Source organism: Gobius niger, assembly GCF_951799975.1.
Source record: "Gobius niger genome assembly, chromosome: 6".
In the NCBI taxonomy this organism is placed as follows: domain Eukaryota; kingdom Metazoa; phylum Chordata; class Actinopteri; order Gobiiformes; family Gobiidae; genus Gobius; species Gobius niger.
In genome coordinates, this window is record NC_136857.1 from 32,821,771 (window position 1) to 32,838,091 (window position 16,321).

The window sequence follows — 16,321 nt, forward strand, 5'->3', positions numbered from 1 at the left end:
ATCACCCTAAGCCATGTCCTGCCCATATATAGATATATGGATGTATTTTTTTGTAAAGTAAGCCATGCGGTGCTAAAGCTAGCTTCAAAAGGGGTGGGCTATTTGAAGAAAGTTGTCTTAGAGCGGGGTTTTTAATTTGCTCTAAAAGCTTCATCGTGGTAATATTTTCTCGTGTAACACAGCAGGTGAAGTCCAGGCCAGTCTCCCACAAAGGAGAGAGACAAGGAAGAGAGGGGAGCTACTGGGCTAGCCATGCCACAGGTTTCATCTGAGTTTGTGTCTGTGCAAAGGTAAACTAGTACTAAGGCTGTCATTTAACTGTTTAGCAAGTACTTTAACCGCTCAAGCAATGACTTTGCTGCCGATCATTTCCGCATTACGTTATTATTTGTGTTGTACAACGCTGCGCGCCACTTTTCTCTGCTTAGTGGAGCGGTGGTGCTAAGCTAAGCTAGCAGGGGTGCTAAGCTAAGCTAAGCTAGCGCAGTTCAAGCCCAAGAACAGGCCACGCTCTGCGGTCACTGCAGACCCGTCTCGGTCACTGGGCTGTTAAAGCCCCGTGCTCCGTACGGAGGTTTGAACGTGACCATTCTGAACATAACGTAAAGTACAGATAATCTGCAAACACATAGACACAAACAACTGACTCACAGATAGACAGTCACCCTCTCAGCACAGAGGAGCAAGACTGGGATAAAAGGAGATAAAAGGTCTGGACTTCTTCTCTTTCTCTGAAGTCACCAGCTGGTTTTACTGCTTTGTAACTGGAACAATGGCAGTAAAAAACCTTTTCTTTGAGACTTATATCTCCAGTGTCTGCTTTGGCCATATCCAAATAACTGTTCTCGCGTGATACAAAAGAACCAGATCCTAACAAACCCTAGAACACTATCGCTCAAACTCTGTTCTTTGACAGAGTAATATGGATATTCAGGAAGAAAGTCTTATATAAATCTATTAACACATCTGAAGGAATGAAATCTTGAATCTTTTAACTATACTGATGAAATCAAAGCACAATAACACGTAGAAATACAAACTTTAAATGCAAATGTGAATATTTATTCAAAATTTGAGGTCACACACACACTTAAGCATCAACATTATTCAAGTTTAATGTATAACAGGTCTTAAATGGGGTGAATGACAATTACAGTAGTGGATGGAGTATCCTTGTTACATTGGTCTAATGATCTTTAATACGGTTTGGCCTGATCGATTTACAAAGGGTTTTCAAAAGTAATGTAATAAAAATTGTCAAAGGTAGCCTGGTCTTACCTCATACTCATTTCATACAGAGGGTCTGGATCTTCACAATTGAGCTCCATTTTCAGGTGGGAGGGGTGAACTCCTTTTATAGTTTGAGACAATTGGATCTGATGTCACACAGGCGATGTAATGCGCCCAAGTGAGTGAAGAGAGCGATCAAATGCTACTTCTACAAGCCCCGCCTCCCCTGCTCGCTGATTGGTAGGTTGAAAATCAACCGATGTAACGCGGCCACTGAGATCAGACCCACACGAAACATGTAGGGACATAATCATTGGCCGGAGTTACGGATGACGATGGCGAGGTCAAAGGGGACATTGGTCAGAGCTGGAGTAGCCTGCGCTCAACACCAAGCCGACAGACACCGCAGGATGGAGGCGATCTTTCACCTGGAGGCCATGGAGGTGGACAGCACTTGTTTTGGAGGACGGGTTTGGCACCGTGGTGGTCAGCCTGGTGGCGCCCGAGAGGAGCCAGGTGCGCCTGGTTTGACCACTTCTCTCCTTGTGTGGGTCCCCAGAGGCTCTCCAGTATACTCGCTCAGGCCCAGCGCGGGTACTCTCGTGGAGCCGCGCTGAGCTGCTCTTTAGAGCTACTGCGGCCGGCGCTTGGTCGAGCCCGTCCAGGGCTTCATTATGTTGCAAAAACTGCTTTTAACAATAGTGATCCAAAAACAGTTTCCCCAACCACGAAAAACGGATGGAATTAGCCCAAGGCTGCAATCCAGTGTGGCATGTTTACATGCACGAGACCCATGTATGTATTAAATTTGTAAAGCTATTTTTTTTACCAGGATTTGCTCCAAATGGTAAATTGTCAACTTAAAAGGAGCGTATACGATTATACTGAGCTCAAAAATGTATATATTTTTAAAGAAAAATTAATGAGAAACACGAGGTTTGAAACCACGAGGATGGTCACCACAACAAAGAGAAGTTTTATAAGAGAGCGAGATCAGGCCGTACCTCTAATTTTGAAGGCAACATTAATACTCCATCAATTACTGATAAATATTCAACAAAGAGTCAAACATTTGTGTGACACACATAGTCAGGCAGTTAATATGTACATTAGTCACATTGTCAGTAAAGAGTCTTTGGTCTCGTCCAGAGGGTCCATGGCCAGCAGCTTCAGACCTGTTTCATGAGTGTCATAAAAGAAACAAATAGTTGAAATCTGTTTCTTTCTTTGTGATAGGACAGTCTTTGCATGGAAATCCACTGTCTGTGGGGGGAACTTTGTCTGACCTCAAACACAAAGCCAAGATGTTGGTTTCAATCCTGAATCCAGAGGAGTGTGGCTTTTCAGCAGATGTTAAAAGCTCAAGGAAGTTTCATCTTTGTGAATGAGTTTTAACATTAGTGTCAGTTCCTGTTTTTACCTTTGGCGGGTTCCTTGCTATCCCAGTGGGGGTCTTGCTTCTGGCAAAAGGAGAAACAAAGGAGTGCCAATCTGGAGAGGATGGAAGTCATCCATCTTGTTGATTAGATCCTAGGAGTTTAATTCTCAGTTCAGTCCCAAAGAATTCATTATGCTATGTCATGACTTGAGTAAAAGCATCTTTGTAACTTCAAAAATATGACGGTTAACTTCTGAAGACGACCCAGTTCCTGATCACCTCTAAACATTTGTCATACATTCTTAAACTCTGTACAGTTTGGGTAAGAGGGAAGGAGTGAATAAACTCACACCAGCTGTTCCCCTTATTTCCCTCTGCAGGCCTGAGCTCTGAGGCAACACGTGGCCGTCCCAGGAGGAGAGCGCCCCCTACAGGAGACCAGGGCCCAGACAACATTGAGCTGAAGAAACAACCTAAATGCAGGTACAAAGCGATGCTGCCCGCGACAGCAGCCACAGAACGAGGTCCACTGCAGCTGCGTGGAGCCCTGCCCCGAGTCCTGCACATGGGGGGGTTTGATGACTCATCTGTCCCAGAGCTGAACTCAGAAAAGCTATCTTGTCGCTGCCCAGTCCGGTTACACGCAGTACCCTCACGACCCATACTGTCACGCCCTATCCTCTCTCACGATGTCCTAGCCCTCGCTAAAGGCCGCGCGATGTCCTAGCCCTCGCTAAAGGCCGCGCGATGTCCTAGCCCTCGCTAAAGGCCGCGCGATGTCCTAGCCCTCGCTAAAGGCCGCGCGATGTCCTAGCCCTCGCTAAAGGCTGCGCGATGTCCTAGCCCACGCTAAAGGCCGCGCGATGTCCTAGCCCTCGCTAAAGGCCGCGCGATGTCCTAGCCCTCGCTAAAGGCCGCGCGATGTCCTACCCCTCGCTAAAGGCTGCGCGATGTCCTAGCCCTCGCGATGTCCTAGCCCTCGCTAAAGGCCGCGCAATGTCCTAGCCTTCGCTAAAGGCCGCGCGATGTCCTATCCCTCGGTAGTGCCCCGCGTGATGTCCTACCCCTCGCGCAATGTCCTACCCCTCGCTAATTTACCCCATGCCGTCCCATCCTGGACTATCAAATCTCTACCAAACTGAGCTCAGAAAAAGCAAATTTTATGCCATTGATGCGAGAGAACCGCCCCCCCTACTCCTGTAACCACCGTCCTGTCCTATCCCCCCCCCCCCCCTACTCCTGTAACCACCGTCCTGTCCTACACCTCCCCCCTCCCCCCTACTCCTGTGACCACCATTCTGTCCTAATCCTCCCCCTGCCCTCAAGTCCTACAACCACCGCCCCGTCCTAACACCGGCCCTGTCACACCAATGGCAGCAAATTTACTTCTCTGACGACTAATCAGCTTTTCGTAGGGTCCGCTCGCCGCAGAGGCCCCTCCCACCCCACCGTGCGGGACCCCGGGGTCAGAGGCTTCCAGACGCAGCTGCAGGTCCTCGCTCTGTGGCCCGCTGTCGTTCGAGCAGCATCGTCCTTGCACCTGCATTAAGCTGTTTCCTCAGCTCAACGTTGTCTGGGCCCTGGTCTCCTGTAGGGGGCGCTCTCCTCCTGGGACGGCCGCCTGGTGCCTCAGTGCTCCGGCCTGCGGAGGAAACCAACGGGAGCTGAGATGTGTGTTTATCCCTGAGAAGAATATATTCATATTTTAGAAGACACAGTTTTCATTTTACTTAATAGTAAAAGTTATAGTAAAGTTTTGAGTTTAAGCAAGTTTTGACCTATTTACATATTAATTTGTTGATGCTTTGGTCTTAGTGGCACCATTTCTACAACTGTCACTGAAGGATCGTTCAGAAATTGTTCTTGTTCTGGGGGAAAATCCCCAAATGTGAGCAAAGCGTGGTTATTGTGGCCTTCGCTCATGTTGGCGCTGTTCGCTGGCTCAAATGTTTGCTGGACGTTTTCTGCTCCTGAACCCTGTGTGTTCGTCGTCTGAGGGATTCATATGTTCTTTCGATTTCGATGATGAGATGCCTTTCATCCTCTTTTAACACGTTTAAGAGAAGCTCCTCACGTACTGCAGACTCTCGTGCGGCGCTTTCAAAGTCTTGTAACTGTGACTTTCACACCAACGTCTTTCATTCTCAAATTGCGTCTCTGACCACTGTCGTTCTCTGGCATGAAAGAACGACAGCCAGAGCCTGTCACGCTCCTGTCTCCATCCTTCTCTCTGAAGGAGACCTGATCTCTCCTCTCTCCACTGACGCTCTCTGTCATGGAGCTCCTGGATCTCTTGTTTGAGTTTGTCTTTTTCAGAAAACGCTTCAGCTCCTTCTGTAACACTGTCAGAAGTGTCTTGGGCGTTTTCCATTTTCCTAATGTCACAAATGTTTGTAAAAGTCGATCAAAACTGTGAGAAAGTGCTGAGCGTTTGCTAAGACGGCGTCGCAATGTGAACTAAACCAACAGTTGGGCAGAAATGACCTGGACTCACCATAGCAACAGACACAGCATTCCATATGAAGCAGGAAGGAATGTGTCATGACACACTTTGGAATATGACCTGTTGCTAGGTTACAAGGTAGATTCCACTTTCCCAGGTCAAGGGTCATGGTACATTACACCAACGTGGCTAAAACTGAAAATTGTAAATGGTCTCAACTTGTAAAGCGCTTTTCCACTTACATTAGGCACTCAAAGCGCTTTACAGCAAGGATCATACACCGATGTACGCAGACACTGGGGGCAATGTGTCTTGCCCAAGGACACAACGACAGTGTGCACTTTCAGGAGGTGGGATTCGAACCCCCGACCTTCCGATCATGAGACGACCCGCTCCACCAGCTGCACCTCTGTCGCCCCTATAATAATGATTTCTCTCAAAAGGTGCTCCATCTCAAAGCGCTGAAACTAAATTAAAATGAGCACTGCATGAGTGCATCTAGTAGTTGTGGTAGGCCGGGCTATAAATAACACATTTCTTGGGGGAGGACCCCCAAACCCCCCTTCAGAGTACCCTCCCACACTTTCAATAGGTTCTGATGGCCATGTGGGTGGTGCCAAACCCCCTCTGATCCATATGCAGCTCCTGATGTGCTCAGTCACGTAGATCGTAGAATTTAGTACGATTACGAGACACTATCGCCATGAAAAAGCCCCCCAGCTCAGGACCGACCAATGTCTCACTCCAAAGTTTGGTGAAAAGTTGGCAGCCCTGCTAGTGACTCTTTCACTGTCAGTATGGTCTGCGTTTTGGCCCAGTTTTACATTTAATACTCGTCAAACGTCTGTGTCACTGTTGAAATTAAGTGATTATTCTGTTGTCATTCTCCGTGAACAGAACGTGGAGACAACACACGTTCACTTGCATTGTCAGGGGAGGATGAGAGAGGGGGCACTAGTGCAGTAAAGGCAGAAAGATGAAATGTGTTTGAATATGTATTTTTTATACTAATACATTGCATACATTCTTACTTCTTTTAAATACTATCTGTCTACATTACTATCTATACTATCTATCTGGCGTGCTTCAAAATGCCTAATAAAGAATGGGAATTAAATTGAGGGAGTAACCCTTGGTTTTATTTATTGGCACATAAACTTGGATTATAAAATTCCACTACTTGGGTCAACCTGGATATGTAGCAAACGTGTTTCGATTGTGTGCTTATTTATGCAGTATGTTTGAGATTAAGTAGGTCTAATCTTAACATATTTCAAAAGGAGCCTCAAGAAGGTGACTGTGAAGAAGAAATGGAGGAAAATTCGTAAAACAGCTCCATTCATGACAAAACCGATGGTGGGCCCAGTGGAAGAGAGAGCTTGTCAGTGATGAGGTGGTGTAACGGTTTACTGTTTTTTGTTTTGTTTTATTTGCATGCTTGCTAATATACATTGTTTGTATTTTGTTCTCTGATAAAAGCTGAATTTCAATAAGTGTCTGTAACTGAACTGCTGGCTTCATTTCTGGATGGCTTTGAGGACATTTTTCCCCGACTGCTAGAGCTTCACTAATGTTCTAGCAATTCCTGGAAGGTGTTTCTCCTTGTGCCATGTAAAAATGTAAGTATAGTGGGAAGTTAAGTTATCCTTTATTAATCTCTGAAGAGTCATTTGTTCTCTGCATTTGAGGGGGGAGGGGGGGAGCAGGGATTCAAACCTCCAACCTTCCGATCACAAGACAACCCGCTCTACCAACTGCATAATAAATGACTCATCAGTTATACATTTTAAAATAAAATTAAAATAATCTCATCAATCCTTAAGACTCTGGAACTTCTAAATGCAGTAGATGCCATTTTATTCCTCAGTGTCTCGTCTCTTCTCCACATAATGATGGAAAGTTGCTCATAAACAACATTTGTCACTTTTTTGCAGAACACAAGAGGAACAGGACTGCTGCTCTGGTGGTGGGATCACCACTGCCTCCGAGAAGATCCATCCAGTGTTTTTTGAATGTGTATATGTGAATGCCTCCAAGTTTGTCTACAACACAAGTGTAGGCCTGTCACAATCACACAATTAAATTCATTATATTGAAAAAAAATATTGCCATGAATGATACTGTGGACCACTAACCTGGCTAACACCATGCTGCTGTGTGCGCTCGAATTATTTCGAACTGCACAACAGCCTGGGGACCATGGCCGAAATCTCCGGTGGATTTGGGAACCAATCACAGAGCGAGGAGGGACGGCAAGACGATGACGCGCTATTCGATATATGGAAGCTTGTAGTTTATTTACGGATAAAAAAAAAAAAAGTTTATTTACGGATCAAACATGACAGCAGCAGACACGATGGTATTTTTTGTTCAAGCTTTAGACCTTGTTCTAAATAATTTAGCTCAAAAGTTTACAGCGGGTACGTCATACGTCATCTCATACGATGATACGATTGGCCATGGCTACGTGCAGACGCATGAGACTTTTTTTTTTTTTTTCCGTATCGCCCAATAAACGAGTATGGACGATCGTAAACCACACCTCTCCTACGAGAAAATGAATTGGTGGTCCCCAGACTAAATATCACTTGTGATTTTAGTCTGGTGTTAGCCAGGCTAGTGGACCACTTGATGCGACTAAAACAAAATCTCAGAAAGCAGTTGTTCTGAGTTGTGTCTGAGTTGTTCTGTGTTAAGAGATCTTCAACAACACGAGTTGCCATTAACATTTACTTAGGTAAAATGCAAAATTATTCTAAACAATAAGTTGATATGAACTTTTGTGACAGGCCTACACAAGAGCATACAAAAAATATACATGTATTTGCTTAAATGTGTAAACAAAATGTGTAAGTTTCATCAGATTTTAACATTTGTAACTTTATAAGCACTTGTATATATTTTTTACTGGAAAATTAAAATGCCTTGACTATAATTGTCTCTTGTCACTTGTATCTGTGTTAACAGGAATTACAAGTAGATGTTCTGTTAACTTACTAGTGTTTGTGCAATTTCTGCCATAAACATCTGAGTTCTTTTAACATTTGACTGTAAGTGGTACCATTGTTTAAAAACGTAGTATTTTGTGTTATAGTAGCAAATATATTTGGTTTCATTCAACTGCAGTGAATGAGTTGAAATCTGTTCAGAACTTAACCTGATATGTTCATAGAGCATATTATAAGTCAAAGATGTTTTGTAAATTAGCCTCGTGAGTTTAAAAAACAAGCAATACAAGAAGCAATACAAGTTTATGGTTGGCACAACAAAACATGTTGGTTAGTTAAAACTGAAACTGTTAAGTTGAAACAATTTATAGCAATGCTTTATGGACCATTTATAACTTACTGGTTTTACTTGATTGAAACAATATCGGTACCTTCAATGAGCTCAAATCTTTATGGCAGAAATTTAACATAGAATTTTAAGTTGAGCTGCTACATTATTTATTACAGTGTATGTCACTTTGCATGTAATGAGTCTATATCATACATTAGTGTCACAGTTTAAGTTGAATTACAGATGTAAATGCACTTTTTCATGATATTCTAATTACATGACGAGCACCTGTATAGTGAGTTTCCGATCAGTTGAATCCATTTGACTGCTTGTATTTATGTGTAGGAAGTCCCAGAGTCTCAGGGTTTAAGTCATTCAGACTGAAGCTCCGCCCACTGTGTAAAGCTGAGGGAGGTTTTTTAGGTGATACATGATACATTACTTAAAATAAGTAAAGTCTTTTAAGTCTTATTATTCCCCAAAGTCTCTAAAATGCAAATAAAAACTTGATTTTTTTTTATGTTATTGTTTTAAGCAGAAAAAAAATCACAACTTTTCATCACAGCTTTTGGAAAAATGTCCTGCAAAATCAGCCATTTTAGCAACAATCACGAAAAAAAAGTCATCCAGGTAGATACAACATTCTGCCTGGAGACGGAATCAAAAACACCTGATGGGGAGAAGAAGATCTGAAGAAGAAGAGAATTGCATAATAAATTTCCAGCTGAAGATTATTCCTTTTGAATCACGATAAAAATGCAGCAAAATCCTGGAGTGAATGAATAATGCAGGAAAGTGTAAAGTGGCTGTGAGCGTGTGGAAAAGCGCAGTGTAAAACAGGATTATTTCTTATCCTTAGGGCGACTGTAGTTCTGCTTGTCCTTCAGTGAAACCTTCAGTAAAGGACTGAGCGGCTTATTGTTCTGCTCCTGAGTTTCTTCCCAGGCGTCTGTCAACATTTCTCTGTCTCCTTTTGTTGTTTTTTATCATCGCGCCTAAAAGTGCTCTCGTGAACGTCGACGATTTGTGACAGAAGTTGATTTCGTGAGCCGCCCTATAGCGACCGAGCTTCGATCTCAGAAACCCGTCCTCTGAAAGTCACAGACTGAAAAGCGGCTCTGACTGAGACGTGGTCGTTTCCCACAGGCCGATGGGGATTAAGATTATCCTGTTTTTAAAAGTCTCCCCTCGGCTCCCGCTCCACTGGGACCGTCGGCCCGAGTCACGTGTCCCGCGGAGTCCGGGCCGTGGGCCAAAAGCAGCGCCACTGGGCCAACACAGAGGGTCGAGTCATGGTCCACAGTCACAAGACGAGGTTTAGACGTGTCTGTATTTAGTTTTAGTCAAGATTTGATAGAGTCACAAAAACTTCCAATTCTCTGTAGTCCCTCCCACTAAGGTTTTAGTCCTTTCTTTAACTTGGCCGTTATGGAGCAATCAGCTGTGGAGCCGACACTTCTGTCTCGAGCGTTCAAACCAGTTCTCATGAAAATATTGAAACAGTTGAGATTTTAACATTTCTCTGCGTTTCCATTTGGCTAAAATAGGCAAGAGGACGGATAAGAAACATCCTGTTAAAGTCCTCAATCCGAGAACCGGGAAGTTTAAATGAACATGTGATAATTAGAGACCGATCTGCAGCGACACAAAACGTGTTAACAATGTTTTACTTGAAATTTGACTTGAAAAGGAGGTATTTAAGCATTTAGCCTCTTCCCAAAACACTTTTTAGGTCAATTAGAATTTCCAGAAGAATGACAGATATAATTTGTTTTAGAAGTGTTTTAGTTACTTTTTATGAAGTCAGAAGTTTACATACACTAAGATTACTCCATCCATTTTCTTCCACTTTTCTGTTTCCGGGTTGTGGGGGCAGCCAAATCACACTGCCCCAGCCCCTTATGGCTCCCCCTGCAGGTGGTGGGTCCACAGGGTCATGGTTCTAACCGGGCCTGTTGGTCTCTCATAAGGGGCTTCTGAACCGCTCTTTGTCTGACCCGTCACTTAGGACCTGTTTGCTCTGGGAGACCCTACCAGGGGCACGAAGCCCCCGACACCAGAGCTCCCGGATCATTCAGGTGCTCAAACCCTCCACCGCGCTAAGGTGGCGGTTCCAGGAGGGGGCTAAGATTACTATACCTTTAAACAGTTTAAAGCCCAGATGATGATGTCATGCCCTTGGAAGCACAAGTCTGGATCATCCTTGAGTTCAGATCAGAAATAAGGCGGTTCTGTAGTAGATTTATTTGACTAATATACTCATCCAACTGTGCTCTTTAGGGCCACGAGTGCTTCCTCACCAGCCTGCAGCCGGGGCTAAAAAGAGCCAAAAAGAACAGAATCTGGCCTTTGACAAGAATTAAGCCTGGCATGGATCATTAAAAAAACTGTAAGGTAATTGTGTTCAACATAACCAGCATCATCCTGTCAATGACGCTGAACTAAAACAGCTGTGAGGCACATGATCACATGAGACGAGGGTAATAGTGCAGATATAATATATGGTTTACACAAACAAAAGCTCTGCTTCTCGTTCACAAAGCCGATCAAAAGACATTTACTCCGCCTTTAATCTGTCCTGTTTAAACTCTCGGTGGAGACGGTTCTCGAGGGACTCTCTGAGGCTTTTCATCTTCCTCTAATAACACTGGGATCCAGGACGAGGGCCGATAATGACGGACAAGTGGCTGCATGTTTATCTCCAGAGACGAGAAACACTGTACATTTACATAAGACCAATATCCCGTTCAATCTCAGGCTTTGAAGTCACACTCAGTGCAAATGTAGCTTTTCATTATAATGAATAATGAAAGTTGAACCTCTTAACCCCCGCCTTAGCTGAACGCGTTTTCCCCAGTTTGGCTTTACCCATTTGGCGTGTTTTTGTCACGTTTTTGTTGCTTTTGCAGCACATTTTTGTCCCGTTTTCACCCTCGTTTTCGTCGCTATTTTAATGCTTTTCTTTGAAGCTTTTGGATAAAGCTCGGTTAAGATGGGGGGCTAGAGGTTAAGGAGAAAACTGACAGGCAGACCGGTGGCCCGAGAGTAGGGCTGGGTACCGTTAGTTGCTTTTCGATACCACTACTTTAACGCTTTTCGGTACCGGTGCCTTAACTGTATTTTTTTCTATACCTATGTTATTTCAATTGAGTTAAAATAATGTGTATAAAAAGTATCGTTCTGGAGAAAATCCAAAAACTGCACAACAGAAAGAACACAGGCCGCAGCAGCTCCACCTGTGATAGTTTTTGAGCAGAATTCCCACTAAAGCAGCGATAAAAAGAGAGAAAGGACATTATTCCCTCCTGAGCTGAAGGAACAGACCAGATCAGGCACCATTTTACTTCAGATAAACTTTTCTAAACACACTGCGACAAAAGCACTGTGATAGCACTTCACATGTCAAAGATCTGTTACATGGTGAGAGCGCTCACTCTGTCACTAATCATTTACCAAAAATGTTCCAAAAATGGCTACTGCAGAGTGAGCGCTCACTTCATCCACAAACAATCTTTGAGCTTTCCCTCCAGTGCAGTGGAGTTTAGTAACAACAGCAGTAACTTCAGCCTATTTGGGGCTAAAGGTAAAGGTAAAGCTAAAGGTGAAGTTAAAGCTAAAGGTGAAGTTAAAGCTAAAGGTAAAGCTAAAGGTGAAGTTAAAGCTAAAGGTAAAGCTAAAGGTTAAGCTAAAGGTGAAGTTAAAGCTAAAGGTAAAGGTGAAATTAAAGGTAAAGCTAAAGGTGAAGTTAAAGCTAAAGGTTAAGCTAAAGGTGAAGTTGAAACTAAAGGTAAAGCTAAAGGTGAAGTTAAAGCTAAAGGTAAAGCTAAAGGTGAAGTTAAAGCTAAAGGTATAGCTAAAGCTAAAGGTATCGGAGCTTTTCCGTCGATACCAAGTAGATACCATTGAACGGTACCCAGCCCTACCCGAGAGCCAGTGGCCCCCCTGTGCTCTTCCAGAATGGACATATGGCCAGTCCGCCCCTAGATTTGGGTAAAGCTGAACTTGGTTAAGGCGGAGGTAAGAGGTTAAAATGTAAATACAATTTCAGCCCAAACTATTTATATTTTTTCATATTGAAATGAGTCATTTTGTTTCGATTTTTTTGTGTGTTCATGTTTTTTTTCTTCTCAAACCTCAGTAGTTTTGTGCAGAACTGAAGTGCATCAACATAATTATGTGGACAAAGTTTGAATTTTTTCAGCCGTCAAAAAAGTGTCCCAAAAGCCGCTGACGGAACATAAGCGTTAAGCTAAGCCTCTGTTGCTGCCACAGATTCACACATTTATTTTCTCTCTCTGTTCACACAGTATTTTGGTTTCCGCTCGGTCAGGACTGTCCCTCGGCGCTCGCTCTCTCCTCTGCACTTCGTGATTAGCATTTAAACGAAGTGAGTGTCGTCCGTCTGCCGCTCGCCCGGTCATTCATGTTTCTGTGATGGATCCTTCTGTCTGAGGGGATTGGATCTGACGGCCTTATCCACGTCCTGCAGAACAAACCTGCTCACGGACTCAGCGTTTAGTCCTTATCTACAGGTGAATGTTTCTGTCATTTCACAATATGTTTGCAAATGAAAATAAGGCCTTTGAAGTGTTAAAGGGCCCTAAAGCTTAGTCTCTTTATCTGCACATGTGCCCTATGTATATTTCTCCCGTCTTTAGCCACTGCTGTCTCCCAAAAGGAAATGACCATATTGGGATTACAGCGTCATCTCGGTCACAGCCTTTCCTGCTACACGTGGATACCAAACTTGTCAGTATTTGTGAATGAATAAGCATAAGCGTGGGAAAGACCAGGGAGCGACACAGCCATGTTGGAGGACATTTTTACAAACTGTTACAAAATGTTTCTAAATTTTCCAATAATAAAGGCTTTTTTTTGGCTAAGATTTCCACAAATTTTCCAAACTGTTTCAAAAAAATTCAAAAATGTTCCAGATTTTCCAAATAGTTGCAAAGAGTTGGAGTTACTTCCTGGATAAATCTCCGGCTCGAAGCGACAAAACGTCAGAGAATAAGCATCGTAAGGAGAGAGTTTGGGCTGTTTTTGACTCATGATATTTGTCGCACCACAGCGTGTTCTATGTCATAGCTGTGGACACTATGTCATAGCTGTGGACACTATGTCATAGCTGTGGACACATGCTGTGGCTCGTTTGAAAGCTGAGACTCTAAAGTCTGGCTCACACGAGACGATTTTAAAATTGACGACACGGAGATAACAAATCAAAGGTCGAACACTTTTGGTCGTACAGTGTGTGGTGCGTAGCCGGACGAAGAGGATGCAGTGGCGATAGTTTGTAGTTTGCTTTTAACAGAAAAAAAACATTATCAAAAGAAAAGGCGACGGTCAAAGAAGTGGAGACAACGTGAGCATGGATTATACTTGCATATCATGATATGGAAGTGAGTTGTTGGTTTCTGACAGAGAAGGGATCAAAGAGCTACTCCGCATGCAGGATACAAACATGAGGCTGTCCATTTCTGAGAAGCAGACACTAGTGTTAACGCTAACATTTTTGGCAACATGTTTGTTTGCCTGTTTTGTATATTGTGTTTACTTTGACTAAATCGGGTGACTGCCACGAATGTTGTTTCTTTATTTTTAGGAGAGTCATTTACATCTTTAAACTTCCAGTTTAGAGTTGGAAAATCAACCATCTCCCTGATTGTCACCGAAGCATGTGAAGCCCTGTACCAAGCGTTTGCTAAGGATTACCTCAAGGTAATGTCTTAATAGATCACTAATGAAATGTTTGTTGTTTTTTTAGATACACACACAAATGAAATTAAACACATGCATGTGGTCTGCTTTTTCGTTTTCATCAAACAAGTATTTAGATAAAAACAGTAATAAAGGCTATGAAAACATATGTATTTTTAAATAGTCTCAAGTATTTAACATCACTTCAAATATTACAGTGGTCCTCACTGAAAGTGGAATTATTTAAGATCTTTACATACATCTGTCATTTCAGACACCAACTACAGAGGAGGAATGGCTGGACACAGCACAAGATTTTCATCAAAAGTGGTAGTTCCCCCATTGCCTTGGGGCCCTAGATGGGAAACATATAAACATTTTGCCCCCAGCTCATAGTGGAGTATCTTCCGTAGTTACAAAGGGAGCGGTTTTCTGTGTTAATGATGGCTCTTGTTGATGCCAAGTACCAGTTTCTGTATGTCAGTGTGGGAGCACAAGGAAGAGCATCAGATGCAGGAGTGTTTAATGAGTCAGATTTCAAGAAAGCACTAGACCAGGACCTTCTCAATATCCCTGCAGCAAAAGCACTTCCACAGTCAGACATACAAGCACCCTTTGTGTTCCTGGGCCACGATGCTTATCCTTTGCGCACAGACCTCATGAAGCCATACTTTCGTCAGATGGATTATCAGCAGAGAGTTTTTAACTACAGGCTTTCTCGAGGACGCAGAGTGGTGGAAAATGGATTCGGAATATTGGCAAACAGGTGGAGAGTATTCCTCACCATGATAATGCTCAACGCAAAGTACAGAAGGTGACCTTAGCTTGTGTGTGTTTCCACAATTGTTTGTGTGGGATTCGGTCTGACACATATGCACCTCCAGCCCTGATTGACTCAGAAGACGATGACCACAGATTTGTGGAGGGTGCCTGGAGACAAGATGGTCTGGGGGCCATGCTCCCTCTTCAACCTGGAAGACCCTCAACAGCGCCATGGCTGCCAAACAAATAAGAGACAAGCTGAAGAGCTACTTGTTTCATCTGCAGGCAAGGTTTCCTGGCAGGACAACGACATTTAGGCTCAAAGATGTCATTCAATATTCAGTCATTCTTTTTCCATTTTTTGCATTGATAAATGTATAGTTCTGTAAATGCAGCCCTTTTTTTTACTTGTTTCTTCAGTCTAAGTTACAAATGATAAGAATCTGGAAATCTAACATGAATAAGAAATTGACACTGAACTGCCTTAACTTTGCAATGTTTTAAGGTTTACGAAACTGTATAGTCACACCTTTATGTTCAACATTAATATTCTGATATATAGTACCACCTGAAATTCCCTGAGTAACAAAACTGCCTGCATGACCAAATGGTTTTACATCTTTTGAATTGTAATGAAATCATTTTACGTTACTTTTTCTACTCCTTGTAGTATTGGGTAGAAAAAACAAAAAAAACAAACACAGAGTCTGCTTAGAAAAATACATAACTTTATTATTCACTTCAGGATATAAGCAATCCAATAAAACATTTGTTCATGTCACTTACGGTAAAATGGTTAAGCACTTGAAACAATGGCGTTGCGTGTGACTCCCACAACAGTGGTAAACTGCAACTTAAGGCCTGGACATAACAAAAGTGCCGAAATATATATAAAACAAAGACAGACACCATTCTTATTAACCACACAAAACAAGAGGTAGTTGTAGTATTGAGAACCCTAACTGACAATCTAACCTTAAATCTGTATTCACTCATCGTCTTATAGTATCCTCCTGTAGCTATGAGTCTCATTATTTTGAAGCTGGTACTGATTCGGTAGCAGTTGTGCCCTATGTGGTGCGGTGGTTCTTGTGGAGCTGTATATGTGTGTAGAGGGTTTGGTTGTGTATTGGGCATGTGAACAGAGGAGGGTAAAGGGTAAATACTAGGTGGTAGCTGATATGAAGTAGATGCCTGTGCATCATTCTCCTGAGCCTCATATAAGTCAGTCATTATTGTTCTCTTTAGTCTTGTCTTTACCACAGTGTTTTGAATTGATCTCAACTCCTCAGCTACTTGTGCTCCAAAGTTGCTGTCACTATCAGCTACAGGTTTTCTTCTACCAGCCTTAAAAGCAGTTGACATCTGCTGTAAAATTTTCAATTTTTCCATTTCAATGGCATCAGCTGATTGGCTTTTCTGTAGTTTCTTGGCAGTGGGTGGACGAGGTACAGGAGGGGAAAGGTCATCATCCTTCTGGAGAATAGAATAGCCTATTATCTGCACAATAGGCCAGGATGAATGATGTG